General features: G+C 40.0%; 1 protein-coding gene and 1 non-coding gene across 2 annotated transcripts in view; one reads left to right on the top strand and one right to left on the bottom strand.

The window, feature by feature from the left end:
- The window catches only part of PELI2 (pellino E3 ubiquitin protein ligase family member 2), a 161,223-nt gene that overhangs the window by 1,812 nt on the left and 143,673 nt on the right, over window positions 1-15,738 (top strand). The window lies entirely within an intron of this gene.
- On the bottom strand, window positions 1,878-1,996 carry LOC111735965. Its single transcript, XR_002779021.1, has one exon. It is a non-coding gene; the product is annotated as a 5S ribosomal RNA (ribosomal RNA).

Genomic DNA, 15,738 nt, shown 5'->3' with positions numbered 1-15,738 from the left:
CATCCCCTCTGTCCCTCCACCCCGGGCCGCGGCCTCGCAGAGGTCCTCCCAGCAGCGGGGAGCTCGCCAGCCTCACCCGCCTCGGATCCCTCTCCGCTGGTGAAAACCACATTTGAAGATAGTAATTATCTACAATCGTTAAACGACAGCAATTAGAGACTTCATCTACTTCCTGAGTTTCTTGTGACATTTCTATTGTTTACCCTTAATAAAGTGGGAGAGAGGCTTCGCCAGATTAAACCAGAGTGAAATGGACAGTGAAAGGGGAGCGGAATGGGCAAGAGGAAGGTGCAAGAAACCTGGGAGAAGGAGCAACTCGGGTTTAGTTTTGGAGGAGAAAGGATTAATTTTTCCTTTAGATGTGTCATTCTTGGGAATCCTCGCTTTTGTCCTTCTCTGTTGAAAGACCTGTATTCAGAGTATGACGGGTGCCGATAAAGTAGGCTTAGCACACGCATGAGGAGTCATGGGCGTGGAAAAAGTCAGAGAACTCTGAAAAACGTGTTTTGATAATACCACCTTGAAATAGGTGCCGACTTAAAAATAATTTGAGAGAATTTTTAAGAGAAGCTTCCAGGCACACTATAGCTCAAAGTTGTCCAGTCTTCCTCACTTAGTTACTGCAATATTAAGTAGAATATTACTGGAAATCTCATTACCTGTTCTGAAGCTGTGTGCAGGTATTTTTCTCACCTGCATCTAATTGCAATTGAAAGACAGATGCCAAGGTTCACTGGAAGGAGGGAGGGATGACAGGAAAAAAGCCAGAGTTTAACTTGTCTTATGTAACCTCATCCAACCTAATTTTGTGGAGTTTAGTTTTGTTTGTGTGGCTGGCTTCAAAGTATGTTTAATATTGTGAACCTGACAGGAAAGATTAACTTATGCTGGAACTTTATTTCATTATTTCCTTTTGAGGAAATCGTTATTGAGATGCTTCAGAAAAGCAATGTGTGAGTGGGCCTGGAGAGGTTTTGTGTTCATAGGCTGAAAGTGCAGGGTATTTCAAAGCCCTGAAAAAGATTTATACCCTGGATTGTCTTAGTATTGTAGGCTTAATCTAAAGTAGGCTATGGAAATTTGTTGTCAATTGCATGGGCTCTGTCTTTAACTGATGCTTTTTCAGGAGACCCTGAGTATGACATAGTTGGCACTTAATATTTTAGGCTAGACCCTCAGCAGTTATGTGTGTACCTACTGTGTGCCTGCACTGTGTAATCATTGAGAATCCAGCAGTGAACAAGGAGCTTTCATTACAGTGTGGAGTGGCAAGCATAAACAGAAAGAAACATGTAAACAAATGAATAATAAATGAGAATTTCAGATGTTGCCAAGTCTTCAACAGAAGTGGGTTAACTTAGGGAATGTCTGTTCTAGGCAGGTATTGCTTTCTTTAGTTAGGAGGTCAGGGCAGGTCTCTGAGGAAGTGAAATTTAAGTTGAGACCAGACTGTTAAGAAGATGCTAGTCTGGTTTTTGAATCCTTTAGAAGAATTGTGGCCTTTTTCTTTTCTTTTTTCCTTTTTTCCTTTTTTTTTTTTTTTTTGACAGTAGGTTTTTGACTTTCTAGCAATATTGAACACATTGAAGAATGCTGGGGAAATAGAAGGTAGGTAGACTTTAAAGAGACCCTTACTAATTCATATCCCACCTTTAGGACTTGAGACAGTTCCCGCCCTCTTAAAGCAACAATAACAATCAAATAAAAATACCAACTTTGCATGTCTGGTCATCTAGGACATAAATATTGGTTAACAGAGTATTCCTAGTAAGATTTTCTTATTGATAAAATTAATCTTGAGATCTAAAAATACTCGCTATTGATAGAAGCTTTTCCTTACAGAATACAATGTTTTTTTTTTTTTTTTTTTTTTTGAATGCCTACAGCACCAGGTCTTCCTAGGTGGTCTCCCATCCAAGTACTAACCAGGCCCGACCCTGCTTAGCTTCCGAGATCAGACGAGATCGAGCATGTTCAGGGTGGTATGGCCTTAGAAAATACAATGCTTTAGAAAAATTGTTGTGTGACTGTCCTTTTTGCTCTCTTCTAAATTTCATAGTAAAATGTTACTGAAAAATCCTGGAGAGCAGAGTGAGGAATTAACTACATAAGTGTATATATTTATGTATATATCTATGTCTCTACATGCACGCATATATGGGAGGAGCTATATATGTATATGTCTATATGCATATACAAGTACTTCTGCGTCTTTTCATGTGTTGCACAATATTAAGGGAATTTCCAGTTAGGATTTTAGTAGGGTCATCATTTTCTTGGCAGGTTAGGTGGAATTTAATTATTTCATGATTCCAACTGGTGAATGTATGTATCATAGCCAGAACTCTTTGTTGTGCCTATTATGTAATTGAAGATAGAGAAAATAATTGGTTTGTCAGGTCTTTTTTGCTATTTATTTTAAACATGGCTAAACTGTTGAGGTTGGGGAAATGTGTCAGGATTTGAGAGGCAGTTCGGTGTAGTGGGGAGAGCATGAAAATACAGTCAAGAGGCCTGGATAGAATTCTTGCTTTTTTGTAAGACTGGCTTTGTGATTTTTGGCTTAGTCCTTCATTCTATCTCTGTTTCTTTAGCAATAATGATAATGCACTTTGCAAGGCTTTATTTTTCATTTGATGCTTCACAAAATATACTTTTTTTGTCTCTTTTAATGATATATGATTGGATTAGGCAGTCAAGGGGCCTTACTAGTTTATACTCTGTAATACTGTTCATTGGCAGAAAAGCGGAGAGTATATAGTTAACTTACTCTAGGTAGCGCGGCTTGGGTTGATTTTGTCTATTCTTGAGGTGATGGTGCTAGAATTTGAATGGGAACTTTGTTTAAATAGCAGAAAAGACCAATGCTGTGGTTGCTTTTTATGAAATAGAAATGTGCAAAACAGGCTTTTTTTTTTTTTAAGTTGTAATGATAGTCATATATTTTGCTTATTGGCGTTAGGTTGTATATAAGGGCATTCAAATTTGGTAAAGCTTTGTTCCAAGTTTAAGAAAGGCAATGATGTTTTGAAATTAAGCTAAGTAGGCCGAAATAGCCAGCATAAGGAAGAGACAATCTGACAATAGAATTTTAGAATTGGAAGGAGCCGAAGAAGTCATGGTACATGTTCAGTCCTTTTATTTTACTGGTGGAGAAAGCGAGGCTCCAGGAAGGAGGGAGATTTTTGTTTAAGTTCATAGATGAGCTGGATCTCTCTACTGCTGGATCTCTGTCACTGGTTCCTCACTTCAGGGCAGATTCCAGTGGTGCTGTCAGTTCCTCAGAGCTTTAGTTTTTCTGTAACTTGCATGAGGGGAGCTGAATCCCTTTCTGGATTCAATCTGAAGCATGTACTTCTCTTGTAGATTAATGGCCCATTGTGGTTTTTGGAAAGATCTTGCTTACTCTTAGTTCCCCTAACCTCAGAGTTGAATGGATAATGCACTTTGCAAGGCTTTATTTTTCATTTGATGCTTCACAAAATATACTTTTTTTGTCTCTTTTAACTAAAAGTTTTTAACCTAGTGTCCACAGATGCTGTCCAGGGAGTCCTTGAACTCAGATGAGGAAAAAAATTTCATCTCTGTTTTTACTGTATTCAAACTGAAATTTAGCATTTCATTCAATTACGTGTATAGGCAACAGAGTTGCTGCTAGATTTGTTATTTAATGCATTAATATAGAAGTAGATATACTATCGTATCACAATTTAAAACTATCTTGATAACTAAATATAATTGATTTCGCTTGTAATCCTTTGTTTTTTTTATTTTATGCACTTAAAAACGTTTTTCTTAGAAGAGTTCAGTAAGCTCAGACTGCCAAAGGGCTGCTTAACACACACACAAAAAAAGAGTTAAAAATCTCTACAAATGAAGGCTTATAAATACGACTGAAAATCAAGTATTTTGGTGGAAACTGACCAAGGTCTACAAAAGGCTAAAGGTAAGGGAGTACCTGCCTTTTTTCCTTTGGGTGGTACAGCATTCTATCAGAAAAGACAGAAGATTGTTGCTTGAAGAGTTTATGGTCTTTACTTTTTTAAACAAGCAGCTCCTGATTTCTATATGTTTTTGTTTTAATCTTGGCACTTTGCCTCGGCTACCCCTCCCCTTGGTTGTAATAAGAAACCTTAAAATATACCCTAACACTTTTTCTTTTCTCATCTTCCTCTCTAATTTGGGCCCAAAGACATCAAACACTAGGTAGTATCCTTTATAGACTAAAAGGCCTTTGAACTTTTTTTTCTATGTATAAAACAAAATCTTTACTGTCACTCAGCATCACTTGGCATGTGGGGTGATCTGAAGAGCTCAGATCTGTGGTGTGGATGGAGTGTCTAATTCTGTAGGCTATTAAGGGTCACGATGTACTGGCTTTGGGTTGCTATATATTCCTTTACTAACTTTAGCCTTGTTTGGGGTATGTGGCTGTCTGTGTGGTTTCTTGTCTGGATTTCTCAGATTTGTTTGTTTCTCTCTTTAACACAACAAGACTGAATGAAACCTTCATTAGGACTTTTCATTTTTGGTTGTATTTCATCATGTGATAAGTATTTGGGGATGTTTTATATAAACAAAAATAAAACCAGGTTGATTTAGGTCCCAGCAACTTTACTAAACATGTTTTATGCAGAAGATAAAACACGTACACAGAAAAAAACAAAAAACCAAATACATACCAGTTGCTATGTTTGAGGGAGACTAATATTGTCACATTGTGACAGTGGTTTGTATCCGCTATACCCTGCCTGAAGTAACTGTGGGCTGTAGGTTGGCTTTTGCATGGAGGGTGGACTTCATTGGTATAGGAGAAAAATAACTGCAAAGGTATTTTTAACGTTTTTCAATTTAATTAAAGATTTCTCCTGGGGTGTGCAGAATATCTTTTATAAAAATAAAAGTGAGAGTAAGAATGATTCTTTTATTAGTTTTTATTAGATTTATTGTCACCTTCGTGTTTTGGAAAGTAAACTAATGAGAGCAGAAAGTGCTTCATATTTCTTAGTTTTGTCTAAAGCTGCTATTCTCAGCCTCTGTCTCAGCCACCTCACATGTGATGATCTGTTTTGAGGTACTTGACCAGTAATTTATAACAAGTGTGGATCTTGCAAATGACTCAGATGTCCCTTTAATAATGTCATTTTTTACCCACTTGCATTTTGATATATTTTCTCAAGTGGGAGAGAAAGGGGTGGAGTTATATCAGGCAAGCCAAGAATTTATTCATTCAACAAATATTCATTGGATATCTACTCTTCCAGGCATGAGGGATACAACTAGACAAGGCAGACACATCCCTTGCCCTTGTGAATTGCCATCTTATTCTTGTCACAGCTCCTTGGTGAACAGCTGTTGCTGATATACAGTTCATTTATTTCTTCAGCAAACAACTGAGCATCTACTACAAGTCAGATGCCATGCTCATCACTAATGGATGCAGGGCGAGCAAGACAGGATTTGTCCTTGTCTGTGGAGACTACAGGGAGATAGGAAGCAATTTAGATCATAAGCTGTGATGGGGACACATCAGTAGGGTCATTGTACCTTTTGTGCCAGGATGAGAAGAGGATGGCCTGTGGAGGTAAAAGGGAAAGAGTGCTTTAGGAAGAGGAGACACTGTTTCCTGTGACCCAGAGGTGAGTTCTCTGAGTGCTCGTTGGAGGAACAGAGAAAAGCCCCATAAGGTTGAATGAAATAACGTGAGATGAGGTTGGGGGGACAGGTCATGAAGGGCTTAAAAGTTATTGGAAGGATTTTGAGCCTTATCCTAAGGGAATGGGAGACTAGCAGAGTTTTTAGCTGTGAAACGGGAGTAGAGAAAGCAAAGACAGATGCAGCGGAAAGTGGAGGGAGAAGCTGAGACTGGAGCCTGGGAGATGGGCAAAGAGGGAACAGTGTGAGCCAACAGGCATCTGTCCTGGTTCTAGTTTCTGGTTCCTGTCCCTTGCGAGAACTTGTTGCATCCCTTGCCCAGAGTTCTTTGTGATCAGGCATTTGTTCATTCAATGATCAGAGGTACTGACTGAGGACCAGCACTGTCCTAGGCACTGGACCACATAAGCAGCGACTGAGATAGACTGTGACCCTGTCCATGTGGATGGTGACAGATGAGTTAGGGTACAGGTAGATAAAACATTTAATCTTAGTGCAGTAAGGAAAATAAAGCAGAATAAGATGGAAAACAGGTTGGATGGGCAGGAGTGGGGGACTGGCTGGCTGAAGTGCTAGGGATCAGGATGCTCTTGTGGACAGAATAATAAGGAAAAGCTTTTCCGAGAAAATATTCCTGTGTCTTCTGAGAGCACCACCTTTTCCAATTTTTATTTACTTTTTTCTTCTGTTTAAGCCACCCTGTGTAGGTTCCACTCTTCTAGCCAGAGGACTCCAAGTACTCCATTAGTTAAGGAGGCAAAGTATACACGCAGTTTACCAAAGGGAAAATAGAATTGTAAACAGATATAAGGACATATATTTAACATTCCTAGACACAAACAGGGTTCAGTCCGCTGTGCTGCTCCTCACGTGCCTGGAGTCGTAATTGAATTCCACTAGAGTTCATTGAAACTGTGGGCATTTCTTTGAAGTTTGCCTCTTGAGTGTAGGGACCCTGACTTCCACCTTTTAGAGTGCTGGGTACACCTCTTAAGGTGTATGGTAGGTACTCACCGAGTGTCCTGAAGGAATGGCTTTCTGTGGCGCACTCCAGTGCCCCACTCTGCACTGGGGGGTGTCTGGGGCTCCGTAAACGTTTCTCGATTTGAAAGGAACGCCAATTCTATAGCACAGCTGCAGCTTTCTAAACAATCCTCCTAACCTTGAGGGCCCAAGTTAAAGGCTCCCTGTAATACTAACGCTTACTTTATTGACATCAGATACTCCAGTTTCAACCTTTGTTTGTTTTTCTTTTTGTCAGTCACCTAACAGTCATTTTGTCACCTGCAGAAAGTTCTGCCTTGAAGGGAAGCAGGCCATCTGTTCCAATTCCACCAGCTGCTCTGAGCTGCATTGCAGTGCGCCATGGTGGCGTTGAAAGGCTGTGGTCATTAGTGCCTGTTAATGATGGCTGGAAATACTATGGAATACAAGCCTCTTGGATGACAAACCTAATAAATATGCATCAGGGATATTTTCAGTAGCAGGTTTTAAGACTATTGCAAGTCATTCTCTATTGAGGTTTTATTTCCAGCCATCCATAATAATGCTTCTCACTCTCAAACACTTAACTCTGTTTGTTCCCTGCTTTTCTGCTCATGCAGAATCTGTTTTCAAGATAGGAATCATTGTTTCAAGCTTTGTACTTCCATTCTAATTAATGCTGGTTTAACAGAATCCAACCAAAGCAGTCAGTGGCGTGTTTGGCTTCTAGGCTGTTGCTATTATACTGTTGTTTACTATTACCAAGTGCCTCCTAGGAGGCTCAGAGGTCCCTCCTCCTTTCCCGAGAGTACCTGGCCTTCTAGTGCTTCCTGCTGCACAGTTATGGAACATGAAACTTGTGATGGGTGAGCAATTAGGGTTTTCTGGAGCACTTGACTGATTGATTACCTTGAGGAAAGGTCCTTTCTGCACAAGGATTATAGACACAAAGGAGTACACTTCGTACCAGATCCCAGAAAACTAGGCAGACTGGATCCTTGCTGTAGAACGTGAAATTACATTATAGTTTAGGTGCTTTTGCTATTACCATTCTTGGGTAGAATTCAGAATGGAATGTGTGTTTTTCCTCGATAACTATCTGTAAGGTATGCGGGAGAGTTACAGTACTATACAGATAATTGCACTGTTTGTCAGTAGTTTATGCTTCTTAAAATAGTCTTTCACATATTCGAAATATTTTCACTTAATAAGCTTTCAGTCATTTGACCCTTTAAACTGTCTAATGAAAGGATTTTACCTAAAAGCCATGTTATTGAGGTGGGCGTTACCCATCTTTCCCAGATGGTCTTGCAGCCAGTTGGAGATCAGATAGGAGAACTCAGAGTTTTGACTTCATCCCGTGTTCTTCCCCTGTTGTCTTTAAATATGGCCAGCAGTAGTTGGCCAACAATAGTTCCCTGTATGTGCTTGCTGGACCTCTCATCAGGAGGTGAATCCCCTTTTGCTGAACCTTAGTTAGTTTTGTGATTTACTTTGATCAGTCTCTGTGATCGAAGTGAAGCTTTGTGACTTTTATACGTTCCCTTAAGGGGTGTTGTAGATTGTTTTTGTCCTCTGTATTAGTTTGTTAGAGCTGCCATAACAAAATACGACAGACCGGGCAGCTTAAACAACAGAAATTTATTTTCTCATAGTTCTGGATGCTTAAAGTCCAAGATCAAGTGTTTAGCAAGTTTGGTTTCTTCTGAGGCCTCTCTGCTTGAGTTGCAGATGGCTGTCTCACTCTGTTATCTCATGGCCTTTTCTCTGTGTGTGCCCATCCCTCGTAACCCTGCCTTTTCTTATTAGGAAATTAGTCTTGTTGGATTCGGGCCCACCAGTAGGACCTAATTTAACCTTAATTACTTCTTAAAGACCCTGCCTTTAAATACAGTCACATTCTGAGGTGTACTGAGGGTTAAGACTTCAACATATAAATTCAGGTCATAACACCCTCTTAGAAGGCTGTTGCCATAGAAAGACATCTGACTATGCTGGGGAAGGTGGTTCTGGTGGGTGAGAGATTACACAAGGAGAGGAGCCCCTGGCAGCCCTCAGTCAGTCCCGCCATCTTGGATCCTCGGCTCATCAGGCTGCCCCAGTCTGTACCACATGGAGCAGAGATGAGCCGTTTCCATCTAGGTCTGTCCAAATTAAAGAGTTGTGAGTGCCAGTTGTCCTAAGCCACTATGTTTGGGGTGATTTGTTACACAGACAACTCAGACACCACAGCAATACATTCGATTGTGGTTCAGTTGTCAGAGCTGACAGACTAATACAAAATAATTCACTGAGTTGTCGTTTTTTTGTTTCCTTCAGGCTGATTATTTTAATAAGCATAATTTTAGCCTTTTTAGGTGAGACATTCCAGACATTGAGTGCTATATGGTCTGCAGGTCTTAGTTAACAAAAGCACTTGTAACATAACTGTATCGTCGAAGAGTCATGTATGAGTCTTTTGTTAATCTCCATAATTAATATTATCTCCTAACGTTCATTTGAAAGTATGACACTTGAAGAATGGCTTAGCTTAGCTGAGAACCATGCTTCTGGTAGACTTGAACATAAGCAGATTTAACCTGGGATAGCGAATACGTGACACATTTTCAGGCCTTTAAAGGCCACCTGGCCTGAAATAATAGAACAGAGATTTGAGTAAGGGAGGTAATCTGTACTAGCATCTTGCAGGTACAGGTCAATGAATGGACCAGAAGAATGTTTTAACACTACAGTTGGGTGGTGAAATGACAGGATGAAAAGCTCATTTTTATTGGTTATTCCATATGCAGGCAGCAGGCACAGTTTCAGCTTTCTGAGTTTGTGAGTTAACTAATCCTCAGGTCCAGACTTATTTGAAATCTCCAAAGGGGCCTGCATTTTCTCTTTTGTCATTCATTTTCCCTTACCTTTGTCTGCTTTCCTTTGCTGTGGGACAGTGGCTCATGCCCGTTCTAGCCCTTCCCTGGGAGATGGTGATGGTGGGATTAAGCCATCATATTTTCACTCAGTGTTTTGGAAACTTATGCTTGAACCCGGTGAATGTTTTGGGGTTGCACCCCGCCCAGCAGAGCAATCAGGGATCAAAGAACCTTTGCGCACTCAGCCAACGGTCCCTGGAGCCTTGCTTTCCTTGAATACCCAAGCGATGATGTCTCATGTGCATTCGCAGATGGAGAGGACCTGCAGCCCCATGACCCTCCCTTCCCAGCCCCCGAGGAGGCTTTGTGCAAACCATCCGTGAATCATCCTTGGGGAGGAATAACTGAGTGCTCTTCCTCCAGGCTGTTATTGCATCCCAGGGTCTTTGCTGTGTCTGGGTCAGCTGTGCCAGCAGCTGAAGTTCAGGGACAGGTAGGACTGGTATTGCCCATAGAATAGCCCCTCTGGTGAGGTATTGGTCCTGTTGCTGGGAGAGCAGAGCAGGTTTATATTCTTGTGATGTTTGCAGTAGGTGCGAGGTCTCTCATCACTGTCCTCTTTGTTGGTCTTGCTTGCTAGTTGCTCCCGTCTCAGCCTCTGCCTCATCTTCAGGGTTCTCTGCTTCTTTTGAATTGAAGTGGAGGTTCATGGCCAGAAGTCTGCAGTTTAAAATCATAATTAAAGAGGGAGCATCAGGATCTGAGCTTTCTTTCTCTTTCTCTCTCTCTCTCTCTCTCTCTCTCTCTCTCTCTCTCTCTCTCTCTCTCATTTTTTTTCCCTGCAAGAATGAGAGAATTCTGGCTAAGCTGTTGCTATTTAAGTGACGGGGTTCTTTCTTTCATTGGGGAGGTACACAGAGACAATGTCTCAATACCCTGTATTGCGTGCTTACTCTTAGCCAGGTCCTGTGCAAAGTGCTGCTCATGCATGGCCTCTGTAAGTTCTGACCCAGGGAGGTGGGCACCACCACTCATCGTTTTATGGATGAAGAACTCAAGCTGTGCACAGTGGTTGAGAAACTTGTCCAGATCTCTAGACTGTTATGTGACAGAGCTCTGATTCAAACCCAGGCCTCTGACTCCAGTACCCTTGTTTGTAAATCTTGCCTCTACCGTATGTGTACAGTTTTGCACCTTATTTATTTTTTAACCAAACCTTTTCCATACTGAGTATTCTCCTTAAACACGGTGACACAAACTTTCACTCATTTGATGAAGTTATCAGTAAGGGTAACTGTTTTTCTAATGTTTACATCTTATATGAACTTTTTTGAGGGGAAATTGCCTACATGTATACTTTGCCTACTTTTGTATTGTATTCCTGGTGTATTTTCAAAAAATTAAATATATGAACTCTAGGGAGTAAAAACATGAATTATCTTGATATCTGCCTTCTTATTTACCTGAATATATTACAGTTAATGCATCAAGGATTATTTGGGTTATATTCTATAACTCAAAATAATTCAAAGTTTATTTTTCTGAAGCTGATACATTGAGTTATTTTTTCCTCGAGAACAGCTTTCTAATCTCATCAGTTGTGGCATGCACCTCTGAAATCTTTTTTTGTTTGTTTGTTTTGTTTTCCATTGTTTGTGATAATTTAGGCTAGCATTTGTATTTTGTTTATAGCTTGGAAAAGGGGCTTCAAGCATTTGTCCTGTCACGTAGGGGTCTGTCTGTGCCTGGATACTAATGTCATTGCATGTTGATTTTTTTCCTTTTCCTGTCTCTTGATCTTCCTGTTAGTATTGATTAAGGGAAAAAACCTTTACAGCCTCTCTTCATCTCCTCACTAACAGTACTTAATACAGCTTGTTCCAGCAGTGGCACTAGTTCGGCTAATCCAAAAAGCGCAGGCCAGGAAAAAGAAGGGCCTTTTATTTGTTTATTCTGAGTGTTAATTTAGACCAGATGCCAACTTTAAGGCTTGGATGGAACTGTTGATTTAGACCCTTCTGGAAGCCGATGTAGCTTTCTGCTGTACAGTTTCAACCTTCCTGTGGAGGCAGTTAAGGCTATTCAGTTGCAGATGTGGTGAGGTGCATATGACCCGGAGTTTCTGAAAAAACATTCTTAATAAACAGGCATCCTAAGATATCAGATGGCAAAATACCAAAGGACAAATATAGTATCTTGATAAGCAATATTAGATGTTATATGGAGAAAAAACAGACTCGGAAATGCTGCAGGGAAGTAATTCAATCAGGAAGTTCTGATAATGTAATAAACTACACAAGGGTGAAACTTGAGTGGTTTACACACACTAGAATGCCCTTCAATTGAATTATTGCCTTATAATGGTTGTCTACGCATGTACTATTGTTCTAAATATTAAAACAAAAACACAACTCACTTTTTCCCCAGGTGGGAGAGAAAAGACAGAAATTTTCATCACCTTAATAATTTATCTGCCCATCTTCCTACTTCCCACTCCTCCCATGACTGTGAGAGCTCATGTTTTGGGTTTATTAATTGGAAATTGTGTTCCAGGTAATTAAGCATACAGACCCTGTGTTGGATAAGAAATCAGACTGCTCCTCAGTTGTGCCGAGTACACTTTAGTCATGGTGGCAAGCCTGCAGGCTCTTTAGCTCTGAGGGGACTATCCTAGAAGGCACCCCTGTAATTCAGGAGCAGCTGTGTAGAGTTGCTTCTCCTTTTGTTGACAGGGAGGAGGAATGAGCAGAGGGCCTTTCTCCTTACTTCGTTCTTCTGGCTCCTGGACAGTTTACTGACTGTAGGAGGCACTAAGGACTTGGAGTACTGTTATGGTGTGAGAGGCCTACAAGGAGGCCCAAACTCCCTGTCATGTGCCAGGTGCTCGATTTCAACAGGCCCCAGAGGACATGACGTCTGTCATCTCCATTACAGCGATGGGGAAGCTGAGATGCCTGGAGATTTGAATGACTCCTATGAGCCTGCGCAGTTAGTAAAGGAATTTTAATCCAGGTTCTAAAATTTATGCATATTCTAATTCTCAAAACCCATAAATTCTCACATTATTGTCAGTAATAACTTGGTAACGATCTGAAGGGTGTAACTCTTGGTGTTTGGCATTAGGTTCTGAAGTTATGATTATAACAATAGAAACGCTGTCGATTTCCCCAGGCGGGATGGGGTAAACAATGGTGTAGAGGAATGCCCTGCAGGGACTGTCCCCTCCTCCTGGATTGATGCTTTGCCTGCTCACACTTCCCTTTATGTTCCTCTCTTTCAGGCCCACCGCAAGGGTCAGAGGATGCCTGCCCTTTTCTTCCTGTTACCTCCATTCAGATCAAGTTCAGACAATAGCACTTTACTCCCTCAGGACAGAGACTCTCTCGGTCCCTTTAAGCTCAGTTGAAGTAAATTTTTCTCTGATCTAAATTTTTTCTTTTTTTATCTACTTAAATACTCATCATGTTAGTTACCATAAATCACAGACTCTTCAATTTTGCTTGTGTAGTAATTTCACTGCAGTTTCTCCTAGGGTTAAGCCGGTTTTAAGTTACATGTCATAGATTCTTGTGAAATTTAGATGTTAGCCCTAGTCATTAACACTCATCATTTATCTTTCCTCCACTGATAAGTTTATAAATGGAAATTTTTTTAAAGCAAACCATTTATATTCAGCTAATATGGAATTAAGTTAAAAAGCTGTATGCTGAAAAGATGATATATAAAGAATGTTAATGAAAATTTTGGAAGAAAGAAGAAAAGTTAGCCACAATGCTAATCTTATTTTCCTTTTTTTTGCACATTCACTTTTAGTTATTGTCCATGCACAAAAATGTTTTCTATACTTCATTTTATGCATAGTATATGTTCGCTTTTTAAAGTGTTATAGCAAACTGACCTTCATTTTAAGAATTTGGTGAATGCTAGAAAAACATTTTAAGTAAGCCAAAGGTATTTTTTCTTGATAAGAGCAGATATGTTTTAATAGGTTATTTAACACAAATTCTGCTTTATTGACGGGTGGTGGTGGTGGTGCAGCATCAGGAATTTGCCATGTGATTTCTAAGGTCCTTATCTGTTTGAAGAGGATATATGGGAGGAGAATACAGGATTATTATAGCCACTGAGATCTTTAAAAGATCTCTGAAAGATTAGTATGTGTGCTCAGGGCAGAAGTTTCTCAGGTACTTAGAGGAAAGGACACTTTGAAGGACACTACATTCTACACATGTATCACCCAGTCAAACCCAAGATAACTTGCTTTCTTGCCCCTGGGGCCTACATCCTGGCCCCCTATTTTGCATTCGTTGAACTTTCTTCTTCATTTTTTCTTCATCTGTGCTTTTGCACCCTCTGTCTGCTACATCCTGCTCACCTGCTAGGATTTCGCTCAAGTGTCACTTCCAGTATTATGCCCTGTCTGACTCCTCTTTCCTCCTGCCTGGAGCAGTTATTTCTAATGAGCTCTCTTAAGGAACTCCAGAAAGTCTAGGGCCCAAGTCTCATCTGCACTTGGTCCCAGCACCTCCCGTTCGACCAGGTACTTGGTAGATGGTCAAGGATATTTATGGCATGGATGAAGAAATGCTGCTCTGGAAATATAAGCATTCTAATATAGATGACATCTGAACCCCTTTTCTTTGCTCCCTGCTCCGATTTTAAAGAATGGATCATTACCTTTTGATAGGTATTTAGTTACTTATATTTCTTTAATTAGCTTCCTAAAGATATTGTCCTATTTGCATCTTCTAAGATAAATTGCGGAGTTCTTAAGCACATAAACGTGACGGATGCTCATTCATTGACAACAGACTGTTTGGTCCTGAAATGAGATGGTGGTGAATTTTGAATTTTCCTTTTAAACTTTAAGGAAGAGAAGGGGTTAAAGTGGATGAGTACAGGGGTGTGGTCTGAAGCTGACAGTAATTTCGACTTTCAGCCTTAAATGATCTTGGCGTGTAGTATTAAAAATCTTCCTAGAAAAATCAACAAGGCCAAACATGTTTTGACAGTGATAAATCTTTATTTTTATTCAAAATTAGTTGCTCTGGTTTCTTGTCTTTCCACTTTGAAGTCACAGATAAATAGTCTTTCCATTATTTTTTTTCCTGATGTTTATCATGGCTGGCTTTTGTGTTTGTGTGCTGGCTGGGTGGGTGTGCTTTTCCACTCTGCATCTTCTCCTTTCCAGGTTCTTTCTTTTGATTTTTAGAGAGCTTCGTGCTTATAATGTATATATGATATTTGCTGTTTAGCCGGTTTCGATGTGTTCTTTTTTCATGTTCTTACAGACATATTTGTTGTTGACTTTTCCCCTTCATCAGACCATGTTGAGTACAGCTTGTTATATATTGAAGCAAGACAACTGGGGTACTCTGGAAGCCAGCTTGACTTTATTTTTTCATTTCTTTTAAAATAATTATCAAGAAGAACCAGAGATCTTGTCATTAAACTTTTTCTTTTGTTGGAGAGAGTCGTGTCGTGTATAGCAGGGGAGTATAAGTCATCATTTGTCTCTATTTTTTTTTTATTCTGCTTCTCTCCCCATTTCCCCCTCCCCCGCTTAGATTCCCACCCTGCTTTCAGTTTGTGGAATTCTCCAATGAATATTCATCTCCTTTCTGTATTACCACTCTAGTTCTTATAGGGACCATAAGAGATAATGAAACGTCTAAAATTGAGGTTATTCGTGGGATTTATAACAAATAAAAAGAGAAATGTAGTGATATTAAAAAAAATGATGTGCACTTTGGAGAGTAGTGTGGTGGTATAAATTATTCTGAGTTAAGGTCCTTGTTCTTATTTGTGTCTCTGCAACCTCAAAGCTTTATTCTAAGTATAAAACATACACAACCTTGGTTCTCTGAGCATGTATGCTGCCTCATTGCCTGCCAGCAAGTTGAAGGGAAATGGTCTGCTTCTCAGTGTGTGCACAAATCTTTGGGAGTAAGCTGCAGTACATTTGCTTTGTGAATTAGGCTTTGTGTAGTGGCTTAATGAATTTGTTCATTTAGTTTTGATTGGATTATAATAAGAGATTGTCTTATGGTGAGTATTGGGCTTATTATTTTTGTCCAGTAGATTTTCTTTCTGGTGTATTATGGGCACCTGCCTTTCGGACAAAAAAAAAAAAATCTAGAAATTGCAGATATTATCTCAAAATGAGAAGTAATGTTCAGGGATGGTAGCCCAGATTTTGGTGGAATGTTGGTGGTTGATGAGTCAATTTATTACTGGAGAT

This window comes from Pteropus vampyrus, unplaced genomic scaffold, assembly GCF_000151845.1.
Source record: "Pteropus vampyrus isolate Shadow unplaced genomic scaffold, Pvam_2.0 Scaffold15, whole genome shotgun sequence".
Lineage (NCBI taxonomy): Eukaryota > Metazoa > Chordata > Mammalia > Chiroptera > Pteropodidae > Pteropus > Pteropus vampyrus.
The sequence above is the reverse complement of the archived record's forward strand: the minus strand, read 5'-3'. Positions and strand labels throughout refer to the sequence as shown.